This window comes from Pomacea canaliculata, linkage group LG1 (genome assembly GCF_003073045.1).
Source record: "Pomacea canaliculata isolate SZHN2017 linkage group LG1, ASM307304v1, whole genome shotgun sequence".
Classification (NCBI taxonomy): Eukaryota; Metazoa; Mollusca; class Gastropoda; order Architaenioglossa; family Ampullariidae; genus Pomacea; species Pomacea canaliculata.
The window spans coordinates 26,262,748-26,278,964 of NC_037590.1; the positions used below are offsets into that span (position 1 = coordinate 26,262,748).

General features: G+C 39.2%; 1 long non-coding RNA gene across 1 annotated transcript; it reads right to left on the reverse strand.

Moving 5' to 3' along the window:
• Nucleotides 1–202: 202 nt before the first annotated feature.
• On the reverse strand, nt 203–13,960 carry LOC112576561. The gene is made up of 3 exons (XR_003101868.1): nt 13,355–13,960; nt 743–795; nt 203–283 (listed from the first exon to the last, which is right to left on the reverse strand). It is a non-coding gene; the product is annotated as an uncharacterized LOC112576561 (long non-coding RNA).
• Between the last annotated feature and the right edge of the window lie 2,257 nt (nt 13,961–16,217).

Consider the following 16,217-nt stretch of genomic DNA (forward strand, 5'->3'; position numbering starts at 1 on the left):
GACTTGTCGAGCGAACAGGTGTTTTCATGCGAACGTCATTCCCACCATCACTGCTGTGAAACAATTTCTTGGTTTGGCGCACGTCAGAAGCAATGCAGTGGGGCACAGCGCTGTCCGTATTTGACCGCTCGGTGCTGGAAATGTCTGACTGAGAGAATTTTTCTAAGAGCCGGGAGAAGTCCTTGCTGCGCGAAATAGGTTTGGTTGATTTGACTGGCGTCGGGGAGGGTTTCGATTGACTGAAGTTTGTTTCTCGGAAAAACCTGGCACGAGCAGCGCTGACCTGAAAACGACAAAAATGATCCAGCAAACAGGAGCCAAACGTCTGAATATCATATAATGAAGAGGACATTCGTAAATCTACTTCCGTAAATAATTTTATTATTCACAGTGTAATCAAAATTAAAAAGATATTTTTCAAGAGGTAACGAGCAATGCCGGATCAAAGAATTTTTCATGTACAGCCACACAATGTATACAGCCACACAATGTTGGTATGTAATCAGCAGTATTTGATGTTGATGTGGGAAAGATGGCCTTCCAAAAACTAAATAAATAAATTATTATTACTACACACTGCTCCATTTTGGTGTTCGCAAATAAAGCCAGAACAAGCTTGTGATTAACCAAAGAACAAAGGAAAGGAAGATAATAGTAATTCATCATAAAATGGTAAACGACATACATGGAACGAAAGCTGCATGGTCATTTCAAAGGGCAAAGATAAACAATTGTATCTTACCTCCTCGCGGCTTTTGCTGAGGCGTTCCGAGCCCTCCTTCTTTTGAGAAGGGTCTATAACACACAGACACACAAGTACTTATTTATTAAACAACTGGCTACTGATCCGTTCTTCATACTGTGTGCGCGCCTCAATTTGCTTGTATGTGTGTGTGTGTGTGTGCGCATGCGCAAAGAAATATACAAATCTTCTTACTTTCAGTTACAACAGATGATCTTAGATCAATTAATGAGGGTTTTGAAAAAGGTTAGTTATCAGCTTCACAAAGATAAGATATAATTACACGTCTACCTAAAGACCAGAAACCAAAGCAGAGTATTCAAAACTGGAGAACAATTTCTTTGTTGAATATAGCCTTCGAATACAATGTGTATTACTTTCTCTTACTGATAAATGCCAAAAGGATTTTTTTATATTTTAGGGTTTGTCCCGTTGTACAAAAACGCTTCTTCATGTATATATTTTACTCAAAATTACTTAAAAAGAGAACGTAGACAGAGGAATTCCATTATTTATACTTAATCAGTGCAGAATTGTTTGTGTTTAACGCCGTGCCAGCAACTAAGGCTATATCACGGCGACAAAAAGTAATCTTACCTTAAAAACTTTAGGGACAAAACCCATCCGAGTGATATAACCATTACATTCTTAAAAACCAACGCAAGAATTAAACAATAATGTAAAAGAGTGGATAAAGAGTAAAAAGGAGCGTTGAAGCCCAAAAAGGCCACCAACAAACCAAAAATAAAACAACAGCAAAAACAAGAGATAACAGTTATCAGGACATAAAATTTCTAAAATCTGATGGTAAGTCCTATCCTCCTTAAAAATTTAAAGACTGCTGCAAATGGGACGACCTAAACAGAGGAAACAAAGAATTTAATGTAAAATAAAACTTCCGGCAGATACTCTGGAGCTCAGGACAATCAATCAAAACATGTACCACATTAAAATTTCCTTTACATCATGGACAAGCTAGTGGTGTGTCCTAACTTCAATCTAGTAAGGACCCCTCCTCCCACCTCATAGGATGGCACGAACTTTGGACAGGAGTGATGCGGAAGGCCCCCAAACAGATGCGGAGCCTTTGGTGGTGAATAGGATCGAGAATTTTGAGGAAGAACCCTCGATCAGAGCCACAGATGATAGTCTAGCTTGGAGCGGACCAAGGCACGATACAGAAGAAGCAGGACCGCGGGGTCCTCCCCCAGCTGACATGGCCAGCTACTCGGAGAAAGTCCAAGGCTTTCTGACAAGATAGGCATAGAGATTTGATATGAGACTGAAAAGACAGTTTAAGGTCAAAGATGACTCCAAGAAATTTTACTCCCAGGACAACTCTGAGTACCGTGCTATTGACAGAAATAGATGGGTTTGGAAACATGCCTCGAAGTTTACAACAGTAGATGCATACTGACTTCGTAAGAGAAAATTTGAAGCCATTTTCTGTCACCCACCTTTGTGTTAAAAAAGAGGGATTGCTGCTGTGGTAGTCCCAGATGTTTTCTGTCGACTCTGCGCTCTCTACCACAAGAAAACGGCCCAGGCCCTCTCAACATTCTTTATCACGCGATCTCTCACCTCATCCTCATTATTCGAACATTCATCTTTTCCTACGCGTTTTCCTAGGGGTTTATTTTTCTAGCAAAGCTAGGTTAATACACGACCAGCCGGTTGACTGGTGTGGGTCAAAACAACCTCTTGTCTAGGAGAAGTCTTAGATGGGCCGCAACCCATCAGGGAACTCAATCTCCAGAGGCCCATCCTCCCCCAACACGGGTCACCTTGCCCGGCAAACGCAAGAGGCCTAAAGTCGGTCACAGAGAGAGAAAAAAAAAGGGCATCAAAAGAAAGGCATGATAGGAAACAAGAAGACAGGAGAAAGAGCAGCGTAGACAGGAGACAGGAAGGATAAAACTGTAGTATGACAGGGAGATGTTTAATTAGAAGAAGAATATAGGTGAAAGGGCCAGGTAAGGGAGAAAAAAGAAAAGTATAAGAAAAAGGGATAGGCCAGCTTAGCCACCCAGCCAGAGAGAGGCTGGGTGTTCAACCCCGGCACAAGAAGCCGGGCCCAGTAGGGCTATTATTTTCTTCTACCCAAGTTTGAACATGCTTATTGAAGATGGTTCCTACCATATGCCTTAGTAGTCACATCACATAGACTTATTCCTTAATAATACCTAGGACCGTTTAAGTCTCCTTTCTTATGCAAAGGTAGTATAATAGATTCTGCCCAGTTGTCCGGTAATACACTTTCTTGGCGGCCAGTTGTTTCCATCTACAGCCTGAGGGTAGCATTTGAAAATGGTGATGTAAAGGGTGAGGGGTTCTCCGATGATAATGACAGCGTTTGACCTCGTAGCCTTGGTATACATATAATCTAATTGCTTTTAGGGAAGGCTAATGATCTTGCTAGCAATCTTGACCACCCTCACAAAACAAGCTCCATCTCTGATGGAGAGAACGCCAAACCACACAGATTGAATGTTAAAATGCGTTGATCAGGCTACGATATACTTATTCAAGGACTGGGCTAATGATCCAGAAATTCCCCAACAGCCTTAGTAACAGGCATTGATGTGTTTTCTGAAAATGATGTTGTATTTTCCCTAAAGAACAGTTTGTTCATGTCTCCAAGCAGACTACCATATATAGCTTATAATATACTGATACACATACTGAACCTAAATAAGATGACGTGGGCTTTTTTGTTAATTTTAGTATCGGTTTGATTTCGACCAGATTTGGCACAATCAAGGTATTCAATACCTTGGACTACTTGTTTCAGTCTCTGAAAAACGACTACAGGACTATTAGCAAGAATAGTATTTAAAAAGAACAATATCAGTTCTGCAATTCGTTACTGAGAGTTCTCATCTGTACTACTTAGGAAATTTCAACATTAGAACCGCTTTAACTAGATCATTTTAGGTGGCGCTCTATTCCATACCCTCAGGGTACATATAGGCTGTCTTCTGATTCCTATTATCTATTTTGTAGAAATATAGTTGAAACAAAGCTTGATTTCATGTCATAGCTAGCTGTCTTGGGTATATTAATCGTCTTGAGAAATATATACCTTTGAAAATTTCTAGAAATCCATCTATGTTCAAGTGAACGTTGCTACCCAGCAGCTATAGTAGATGATACTATGTAACAGCTTTATGTTTTAAATGTGCTGCTGATACAAAACAATGCTCTGTAAATAATTGCAAGTTTGTGGCCATGTTTAACGTATTGTATGATATGTAGCAACTTATTACACTGGCAGATAGCCAAAGCAATAAAATTGTTCGTTCATTCTCATTCTCTCTCACACACCTACGCACTTAGCAGCCAGAAAATGTATTGTGGACAGGTCTATTTATAGCCAACAGGTCGATCTTACTGTCGTCTAATATGACATGCAGTTCACAGCACAATCTCTTGAAAGAAATAAAGAATGAAAAAAAAAAATAAAAAATAAAATAAATCACTCACATCCCATATCCACAGCTAAAGTACTGTATACTCGAGGACTCGTTAGCAACGACACCAAAGCATAAATAAATCAGACAAGCGTGCTAGTTTAAGGTTCTAACAGTGCCAGGTGACACACACGAATTGGCTTTACAAGAAGGGGAGTGTGAGAATAAATTCGTAGCTTTCAATCGCCGTGTAACAACACACAAGATCTCATTCCTATCTAGCTGGTGATGTCAACCAATCTTAATGCAGAGAACCAAGCTTAAGACGGTCACCATAATTTAGTATCGAATTCCCCGTCTGCTGCTACGACAGCTTGAGCAAATGTTTCGTTCACGCACTCCTATGAATCTTAACATTATTGTGCATGGAGTGGGTAACCAAAATAGCCGACTCTTCTTGCAGTTGTCAGTGGCAATTTTACTACTGATTGCAATCAATAAATGATTCACCACAATGTGTCGTGAAAACCCTTAAACGTTCACCTGGAAACTGCAATATCTGTAAACTATGTACATCCGCATGTGCCACGCCTTGAGTGAACATTCGACACTGCAGGGCTTGACGACAGGATATTCTGCCCAACTTCACTACGACGTTCCTTCATTTCTACAGTTAAGCAAGCAGACCCCACCCAACATCCTTTGCTTGTCCCATGCTTTCAGTGACAGACGGTGAAACACTGACAGGTGGGGACTTACCTGCTCGCACCCGCGGCTCCATGATCGACTGAATCAAACATAAAGGGAAATAAATGAGGTCACCCGTCCTAGCCGCGTGTTGTCTGTCACTGGCCGCTAGTGCTTACTGCGAGAGGGAAGGCCTTTTTTTCCGCCAGTCCTCGAGTTTCACCCTCTTATGCCTTGTCAGTTGCTTGACACGTAACACTCATCTGACTCACATGCTTGCGCCTTCTCGCAAACTCACCTCCAACCCCTGTAACCTTTCGCCTTCCAACCTTCACCGTGCAGCTTTCATGCGGCCCTATAGGATAGGACTGGTGTCGAGGTAGTGAATATGAAAGACAGCAGTTGGGTGACAGGTAGAAACGAACTGCTCAGAGTGGAGTTTATGAATGTAATAAGTGCGACAGGTCATTTAAAATTTATAACTTAAATCATACATTATGATAAGGAGGTAAAACTGCAATAATTAACGCTTCTGTTTGACAACACAAAGAAACATGGTAGTGATGTTTGTATTTTTCTGAAGTGTTATCTTAAAAATAGTTATGGAAACTGGCCCTCTAGAACAGCACAGAGTTCAAAGGAAAATAATCGCAAGCACAAATTTTTTTTTTTCGAGCGCATGATTCCCGCGAAGAACACAAATCCACGTGGTATGGAAAGAATGTTCCTCATAGCTGTACAACCAGAAATCAAAATCCTAATATAACACAAAAACTTTAACTTTTAAAATATTCATACTAACGTGTAAGAATGTATATGCCACAAGCCTGCAAGATCCAATTAACCGATTATCTTTGACGAAATAATAGGCTTTTATTTATTTCGATCATATTTGCTTAGCTAACATCTGCCAATGTCCGGGATGATGATTAAAAGCTAAACAGCCTAAATGTAAGTACTAAAATTAATGTTACAAAGAAGTTACTAGGTTATACCGCTGAGAATATAAATATTGGACTTCTAGCAAAAGAAAGATAACTGAAAACGAAAAAAAATGCCTTCTCGCGCGCATATACACACATAAACACGTGAACGCACTCGCTGCTGCGCTAATCAAGATGTGACAATGTGACAAACAAAAAAAAACAAACAAACAAAACAAAAACAAACAAAAACTGAAGAAATATGAGTGATGTGGTAAATCTTATGTTTACTCGATGGATTTTTCTAATGAACCAGATTATGAAGAGTTTATATGGGGGAAGTTTCTGTTCTCTACAGTTGCATATGGACGATGTACCTCATTGCTGCTAATTATTGTAAAAGTCATTAACATTTGAAAATGAAATCTTCAGTATAGCAATCAAAGGCAATTCAGCAATCTCTCCTCCATAGCTTGTAGCATCGTGTCCAGAGTTCATCTCTGATGGAATAGCTTGTTGACTGGTATCATTATGGACGCTTTCTTAAAAAGATGCACGAAAGGGTGTGCAGCAGCATCTGGAAGCGGACAGTTCTTATCAACTGTCAGTCAGCACAGCTAAAGAACAAAATTTACACCTCTGAAGATTGTCAAAGTTTACAATCCGTTATGAGTATTCTGTTACATGAAAGCAAGCCCGATAGTTCCAAAATGTCACAACTTAAGGCTTGCGAGAATGCAAATGCGAATTTAAAATCTTGTTAAAATATACAACTATTAGCTTGATAACACTTGACATATACATAAGTGCGTCCCCCACAAACATGACACGACTCAACAAAATCAACATCGTACAAATACAATAAAAATAAACCAATTAAGACAGGTCGCAGTCCGCGATAATATGCAAACAGAAATCATCAGAATTTTACACCTGAGATGACAGTTTGGACAAAGATATGTTTCGGTGCACTTCTCAGTTTAATTACGTGGAGCATTTAAAAGAGTAAAAGCATATTTTACTATGGAGCGTGCCTATTCCATTCCTTGAGAGATGCATTAATACCCACAACTTTTGTCAACGACTCTCTCGCCCTCTGTGACAGGGGAGGGGGGTGACTCCACTAAAGGGTGGGAATAAGCCGAACTCCGCTGCTCTTTCATGAAATTTTAAGTCTCTACCAATTTTCTGACACCATTTATTGGAATGAGTGTCATAATAGTCATTATGCCTAGCAACAAGTGTTTTCGAGCCTCCCGTAAGATATTTCACTGGACTTTTCTTACGTTCACGGAAGAACGTGCTCGTCTCATGGCTTTAATTAATTGACACAGCAAGTACACAAGCCCCAACCACAAACTTGTATTACTGGACTGCTGGCAGATGATTCCCCCCACACACACACACAGTTAACTACTAAAACGAGGCAGGTGTGCATAAAAGCTTCCAGGTTACTCACATTTCAGATTAACTACTTGAAATGAGGCTGGTGTGTACAAAGCTTCCGGTTTAGTCACATTCATGGTTTAAGCTCGCCAAGATTAACAGGGACAACTTCGCAAGAGGCTAAGCGGGTCTCGGCAGACAGACAGCAGTCCACATACACACGTCCGTGTCCCGACAGCAGTTATTCGCAGACTGAGCAGACCGCGCGTTCAGAGCAAAGGCCTTTTGAGCTGTTTCACGTGACGTCATCAAAACATGTGAAGAGGACAGCTAGCCTCCGATTGGTCATTGTTACTGAAAGGGCACTTCGGAGCTACCGCTGAAATTATAGAAGTGTTTTTAAGCTTGAAAACTGAAGTGAGAAATAAGAGAGAGTTTACCTTACTCCCAATGCCTTGAAATGTTTGTACTTGTACTCGGAATCACGGCGCATTGGACTCCACTGTTGCAGACGATGGAGTAAAGACAGTAAATGATCGATCAATGGATAAAAGGTTTACTTCCACTGCTGAAATACTAACTGTATTTGATCCTTGTTTAGGGAGAAAGTTTCTGCATTTGATTGCTTACTGACTCTCATAAACATGTATACAGTTACTACTATCACAGTACGGTGTTTTGTGTGTGAAATTGTGCCAGAATGATAAGTTTTAGTTGAGATGATTCAAAATTGGACAAATGAATTATTCTGCAAAAGATTATAAGTAAATTTCCTAGAAAATGGTACATACATTATACTTTATTTGATATTCACTTGCAGAACGCAGGGTTGTAGTGTCAAAACATTGTACACCCATGCATACGACCACACACCCATTGGCCGTCAAATAATACAGCATCACAACTTTTTAAGGAAAAAAATTTTTCCTCTGTATTTAAGCTTAGTGAACAAAAGATGCAAAGTGTTGGGCACATTTGTGACAAAAAAGTAATTGTTTATCTAAGATGTTAAAACTGCAGGTATTTTAACAAGAAACCAGGGAACTCAGTGCAACTTGTACCTGGATCCCTCCATCTATACCAAATATACATTAAATAATGGCAATTTAAAACAAAGAAATTAGAAAGTGGAATGAACTGGGAAGATTTATAATCACACACCTCCTCGGAATCTCTAAGCCCCTGCCCAAAATTAATCTATATAATCAAATAACTACATTTACATTTTCAGGTACCTCTGTGTTATTTTAATCTAAATGCAGTTGTTCCCTTTGCAATGCATCTGTCATCCAGAATTCAACAATAATGATTAAAAATGTTTAAAATAATTGAGCATCAGGTTCTCATACATTTTAACATCATTACTTTTGCTAACATTTATCTTTGGTGTTTTTTTCTTTTTAATCTGTATTCTTATTTTCAATATGTATTTCAGAAATTTAAGCTAGTTTTTCACTAACTAAAATGCTCATGTATAGATATGTGTTCAATGTAGGCATCTTTGCTGATATTACATTACTATAATGTACGATTATAGTCACATCCATCTGACGGGTATGTCTACAACAGTGGTTCTTAACCTTGTTTGAGGTACTGAACCCACAAGTTTCATATGCACATTCACCGAACCCTTCTTCAGTGTCATCACAAATTGCGGGTGCGTCTTGACCTCTGTTGCAGAGAAGAACCACTTGTCTACAAATTCTATGAAAAGTCTACACACAATCCTACATTGAGACTGATTTATTATTTGAGTGTGTGCACAAAGTAAGCACCTAACATGTTATCTATTTTTGACAAGCCATCATTTCATGTAGATATTCTGTGCATTGTGCCATACTTTTTACATAATATTGCTTATTGAAAACTTTTCTTAGATGCCTAAAAATGCTACAACTTCTTGTCTTGCATAAAGCTGGGGCACATCAGTCTTGCTAACATCAATTTCGTATTCTTATAAGTGAACCTTATAAATACACAAGAAAAATCTCAAAAATATCTCTAAATTTAAGCTACTTATATTTTTCTCTAATAAAAGTTGCATAGCCTATTTAGTAGTTACTGCTTTAGCTGTTACTGTTTAGCAGTCTTCTGTTTAGTATTCAAGTTCTGCAGTGAATTATGTTTTTCACATTTAAGTATGTTAGTAAAGGTTCTCTCAAAGAACTACTGAGAAAATTTCTGTATTATAAAATAATTACTTCAACAACATTGGGATGAGGAAACAAAAATATCAACTGTTCCCTTTTTATTATATAATTATTTCAAAAAATTCAGATAACTCAGCAGTATTTCTTCAAAGCCTTGGGTATCAAAGAAGGTTTTACAAATGCTGAAGAGAAGGTCCAGAAGGAACCAACCATTTACTCCCATTGTAGCATTATAATTGATGGAATGTAATAAGGAAACACCTAGACTGGGATCCCAAATAGTAAGACAGATGTGGTTAGGTCTGTTCATCTTGAAACAGGATCCCTAGATGGCTATATAAGTTATTATAGAAATGGCAGTTGGTCTTAGAGGACAGTGGAGGGTACCACTGGCCTACTTTTTAGTTAATGGTATATCTGCTGAGTTAGAAGCACAGCTACTACTATCGCGTATTTCCTCATTATGATTCTAGGGTAACTGTTATGACTTGTGGTGGATAGGCATCCAGAAAATTTTAAATTGGCAACCATTTTGGGATGTCTTTTGCATTTCAAAATTATTGTGGGCAGTTTTCCTCATCCCTCTTTGTTTTTGATGCTTGCCATCTTTTCAAAAAGACCTCAGACTACCAGTGCATTTAGTGTGTCTACAATTCATTTGTGTCAGCCAATTTTATTTCAATGATTTACCATCAGTTTGACTTTTTCAACAGCAGGAAACCATTCACAAAGGGTTGTAAGGGCAGAAAATTTGGCTAATATTGAAGAGTTTTTGTTACAAACCAGGGATGTTTTACTATGACAGGCAAAAAAGCATATGAGAAAAAGACAGGAATGTGTTAAAAAATAGTAGCTTAAAAAATTGTAGGCTTGTCTCATTTTAGATTACTTACTGACATAAACTACCTCAGCCCTCTTGGAGATATTCTTTCAGTATTTAGACGGTATGGTGGATTGAAGAAAATCCAAATGCACTGCAGTTATATCTTCCGATCCCTGTTGCTAGTGTTTCTGTAGCCTGCTTACCAAATGCTAATTTTCTTCCACAAGACACAACCTCATCAACAGTCTCTGTGATGAGACAAAACTGTTACATACTTTTGAAGCTTGTCTAGCTGTTTGCTCATTCATGTACAAACAGAATTGTTGGGATTAACTGGTTAGTGGATGGGATTTTAGAATACATTTTTGGGTGGGTGGTAAGGAAAATTACCCTTGTGAGATGCGCAGCTGCATTGATAAGACAGGCATTTGAGTGTCCATCTGACCTTTTAAGGTTAAAAGAAATGTGGTTTTAGCTGGGCCATCAGTTAGTGGTTTTAAAACTGTCATTGTTTAGCAATCGAACACGAATGTTAAAAAAGTGTAGTCCGGTCAGTGGAAGAAATTTGGGGTTGCCAGAATACTGATATTCCCACAAAGAGTTTGTTTCTAGTGAACATTTCATTAATACTAGCAAAGAAATTAAAGGTCACTTTAATATGCTTCTTAATCTAGTACAGTCAAATCTCCCTACTATGCCACCCCGCTACTATGCCACTCTCGGTATTATGCCACTTTTGCTCGGTCCCGACTATAAATTCAATGTAAAAAAAAATTTACTATGCCACCCCTACTCTCGCTACTATGCCACTTTTTTGTGACTGTTAAAAGACACAAGTTGTAAAATTCCGCGCAGTGCTCGATTATTATACTCTAGGGTAGTGTGGGACATCGCAGTTAGGTGGATGAACCTAGCACGCACACAGGGAGGGTGGAGGCTGGCGATGGGGGGGGGGTGGTCACTGGCCGGGTGACAGCCACGTGACAGATCGACTAGCGACAGGATGCAGGTGTGCGGATGTGGTTGGGAGGGGTGGAGGATGAAGAGGTGAGGGGGAGAATGAGAGGAGACAGCTAGTGCCAGCAGACGATTCTTGAGAGCTTTGGACTGACAGGTAACTTGAGCAAATAAAGCCGTTTTTACGAACCCTCGGTATTATGCCACTCTCGCTACTATGCCACTTTTGCTCGGTCCCGGTAGGTGGCATAGTAGGGAGATTTGACTGTATGTACTGAGTTCCTTTATATAAAATGCTTTCATAACAGTTCTGCTAACCAATCTCAGCCTTGTTGGAGAAAGAATAAGATACAAATTAACAAAGACTTAGTATTTAAGCACCAGTATGTGTTGTTGGGGAAATAGGCTATTAATAATTAAGTTATAGCAAAAAGCATCTTTTGTATTAATGAGACATTCATATTGTATCATCAGTTGTCTCGTCCTAAATAAGCCAACAGTGTGAATAATATGGAAGATAAGGGTGTTTTGGGGCTTAGGTGTAATTATAAATTTTAGTGATCATATTTTGTAACAGTTGAAAAGAGAATAAACATGTATTATTAGTTGTACTTCCAACACTTACAGTAACTAAATATTCTATTTCATGATTTTTCATTTAGGTGACAAATTTCTTGATAAATGATAAATAAACCTTTCATCACACAGAATTGTAGATACTTTCAGAAGTGTGTCTGTTAAACAGAGTGTGAAGATAACTCTAGGCCAGACCTGGGCAAAGGCCGGCCCGCCTCCTGTCTCTGACCGGCCCGCCCGCCAGTATATATACTTTATATACAGTATTGGGTAAAACTGAGTTAACTATATTAGTCCGGCCCTCTAAAACCATCCCAATTTCTCATGCGGCCCTTTGGGAAAATTAATTGCCCACCCCTGCTCTAGGCTGTCCCAACAACTTTGGAGCAGGTTTATACAACACAATTCAAATTGCTCTTGCTCTTCTCTGGCAAACTGTTGTAAAAACAGTTGAACAAGGACAACTCACTCTCTATATGGGATTTATAAAATAAAGTAGGACCTCGATAAGACGACCTTCCCTAAGTCGAAAACCTCCCTATATCAAATTAATTGCTAGTTCCCGGCCAAATACCTGCGCCTATTATGCCATTTTCCCTAACTCGAAAACTCCGTAAGTCGAATTTTTTTTCGGGTCCCTTTGAGTTCGACTTATGGAGGTCTGACTGTAGCTGAAGAAATCTCTGGGAGACTGAGAAAGACTTTCACATTCAGAAAAGGAAGATGCCTTCTTCATGATAGCCTGAATGTTGGTATCCCAGTGAAGTCTCCTGTTAAAAATGGTGCTACAATCTGACAATCAAGAAGTATCACTATGAAACACAGGTGATCACCACAGAGCACGGATCTAATCAACAATGGAGGCCAAAAAACATTGCAGATCCAACAAAAATGCAAAGTGGAGTTAAACTTCATCCCAGTTTGCAATGGGACGTAGTAATAAATGCACATACAATGGACTGCAGGGATTTTGTGATTTTAAACAAATGAGCTTACTTTTCCACTTTGTGTTTGTGGTGAAACCTGAAGCTCAATCACAAAACCCTTATTCGAGTAGTTGAAAAAGGTTTACTTGCAATCAGTCTAATATTTATCTAGTATCAGTAAGGTCACCCTTTGCACTTTCATGTCATAATATCTGTAATAAAGTCTAAATGCTAAAAAAAAAAAAAAATAATAATTAGAATCACAAAACGCTTTCACAAAAACTAAAGTAATTTCCTTATTTATTACTTTTTGTTTTTGGAGGGGGGGGGATCTAGGTTTGGCATAAGGATTCAGGGTTATTTACTCAGGTTTGTGCTATATTTTCTGCAGGGATATAGGGATATAATTACTATGAAGACCACACTTCTGTACAACTGGCAAGCAGGCATAATGGCTCGGTGAACACATACACTCATATATCTCAACAAACTTTCCTGAAAACACATACATAAAGGTAGAAATCGTGGTCTTTTTATACGAAAGTGTATCTCACTTTTCTTAGCTCAATTTTACCAGTCTTTCTGACGCGCAGCTAACCCATTGTGCTGGAGTAGCTTCCCTTGTTACTTACTATTAGTCATCTCAAATTATTTTACGACCGTGTTTAGTTATTTCACATCGATTGCTCGGTTTAATGCCATTAACTCAACAAAAATATCCAAAAAAAATTATCTTTCGCAAAACAAGAAGTAAATTTATCAACAGAAAGTTACCTTGTTTCAGAATTCCTCAGCAACTAAGGCGATCAGTCTTGGTCTGAAGACAGCATCACCGACATCCGGCAAGAAGCACCCTTGAGAAAGAAAAAAAAATAGACCAGTTCATTCACTCCGAATGACAAACATCCGACCGATGAAAGTTGTTTGTGACTGATCTGTCAAGACTCAGCATCCAAGGAGTAAAGTTATCACCGAGTTTACCCTCCTTCGGTCGACTGGCACACATGAGCTCAAAACCCAGCTGAAACGGCTACACAAAGAAAGCCTTACTACGTCGTGAGATGTGTTCCTCTGTGTGTGTGTGTTTTTTTTTAACGCGTTCTCGAGCTTGCACATGACTCAGAAGCTACCATAATGCATAGAATCAGCTAAGAAACCTGATCACATTGTCGCCAATCGCCTAAGAAGAACCGCAAGTAAGATAATGACAAAGTTCAATCGATCACAGGTTTCTCTGTGGGTGGTTGAATAAGCGACACTTATGCCTCGCAAGGTGTGCGAGAGATGCCTTTGTTGTCCCCCGTAATCTTCTCCCTCGGGAACCCTCGGTCGTTGCGACCCACATTTAAATGTCATTTAAACAAATTAACAGATAATGTTTAAGCAAGTTTCACAGAACTTACGCACTGTTTCAATAGCAGTAGGATGAGGAAATGAACAGTATGAGAAATAGTATTTCCGTGTGAGTACATCAATGCGTGCAGCAGCGGCACTTTAAAGGACGAACGAGGAGCAATTTTTTCAAACTAGTAATTGGATAAAGCTCCCCATATCTATGAATAATTAACCCCCTTCAATTTTGAGATACACGCTTACATACATCACCATGCAGAGAGAAAAAGAGGTCCAAATCATGAGGTCACACTACAAAAAAATTAGCAAATAAGGTCCCATCTCATCCTTAGGTTAAGCCTGTACAACGTAAATGTCTCCGTGTACTGTGCTGCAGTTCGTGTTTATTTGAACACAGGTTTTATGTTGACCAGAAGTGGATTAAACGAATTATATACTTGCTTGTTGCATGGAATGCTTTCGTAGCCAATCAGTCATGAATAATCTTTATACTGCATTGAACAGTTTCTTGAAGATACAATTTAAGTGCGATTTTTTCGAAGTGTTTGCGGGATAGCTTATTTATTTATTTTCAACCCTATAGAGGAAGGTAATAGTACGGTCTTTTAGACTTACTGTGGTTACTTTGATTTTCCCTTTTAAGTATATTTTGGTTATTGTTCAGCAAAGGTTGTTGGAAAAAAGTTGTTTCTTTTGGGGCTGAGCCTATATTCACAGGAAGCCCGTTGACAGATATGTGTGCTTTCCCGAGTGAAAGAACACGTGCTATTGGATGCTGTGTAAGTGAAGGGTGTTGTGACAGGTAATAGAAGTAGTAACAGTGATTCATAATGGAACAGTGGCCACTAAAGCAACGGCCACACTCGCTCATAACAGGACCACTCAGAGGGTTAGGCGAGGATGACATCAAGTATGAAATGATCGCCTTTATCTTCCCTTCTATTTCCTTCGTTAAAACCGAATGACCGCTAAGTACAGACCAGGTCTCTGGCCACGGACGGATACCTCTGGACTGCTTGCAGATTTTTTCCACCACCCCTCAAAGCCCAGATTTTCTTCCTGTTTCACTATCAACATCTAGAAGACCAGATGATGCCAACTCTCGTGTTTACGGAGGTACAAAAGGTCGAGCTTTATGGTCTTTTGTGTTTTCAGTTTCTTTGTTCTCAGTCGTGGGAAGTAGGGGTCCAGGACTAACCAAAAAAAAAGAAAGAAATATAAAGCAACTATTTAAAACATTTATTGCAAGTCGTTAACTTAAAGACGTTTATCGCGGTTCCGGTTAAATGGTTAGCCGAGACCTGAAAGCCTACAATGTCACAAGAGACTAAGAGTTGGTCTCGGTAAACAGAAAGCGGTCCAAAGATACATGTCATTGCTTTGGTATTTCGGTGAGAAAATGGGAAGCGTCCGTGTTGTTTGGCTGCGATTAAAGATGGTCTTCGATGAAACTCCTCTCTTGATTCCCCCACCTGTTGTTGATGTTGCTGCTGACGTCGGTGCTTTTATTATGACTGAGATGGGGGGGGGGGAATTTGCTCCACCCTTCTTTTACACTGAAGTGAAAGGACCACTGACGATCACAGCTATACTCATGTACATGTTATGTAATCTAATAACTTTTCCTTTGTCACAACATGATAGTAAAGATCTTTGCACATTTAAAGGATTGAGTGACTTTATTGATAAAGGTTATCGCAATGCTTTGCTTGCCCCTTTAGCCTTTTCCTTACCAGAAACTTCCCTTTCTTGAATCAATTTATGGCAACATTTTAGCACTACTGGAAATTTAACAGTTACATATTGAACGATAATGTTTACACTGATATCATCAATCAGCTGATTAATGATGTTAAAAATCCATTCGCAGTTCCAGTATATAATTTGAATAACATTAATGATATTTCTGATGAACGCCTTTGACTCCTGGGAGGGTTGGAATTTTCTGTTTCCCATTCTCATTCCCCCTACCCCCAGAGAGTGTTCATTTTTTCGAAGGGAGTTTCGACCCTATGGGTTTTCCATACAGCCACTGTTCTCTAGTTGCTAGGGCATCCTTTACGAAAGGGAACTACTTTTTTGGTTTAGGTTTGCCTTAATAAACATTCTTTGGGCGGCATGATGAAGAATATTTAGTTGATTTGCAAAGCCAGTGGCAGTTGTCGAGAACAATGTCAAGTGAAAGAGAGAATACTTAATCGAATCCCCTGCTAACAGCAAGATGAAAAGTTATATCTTGTCCGGTGTTAAGGAGACCCTCATAATGGCCGTTAGAAAATATATC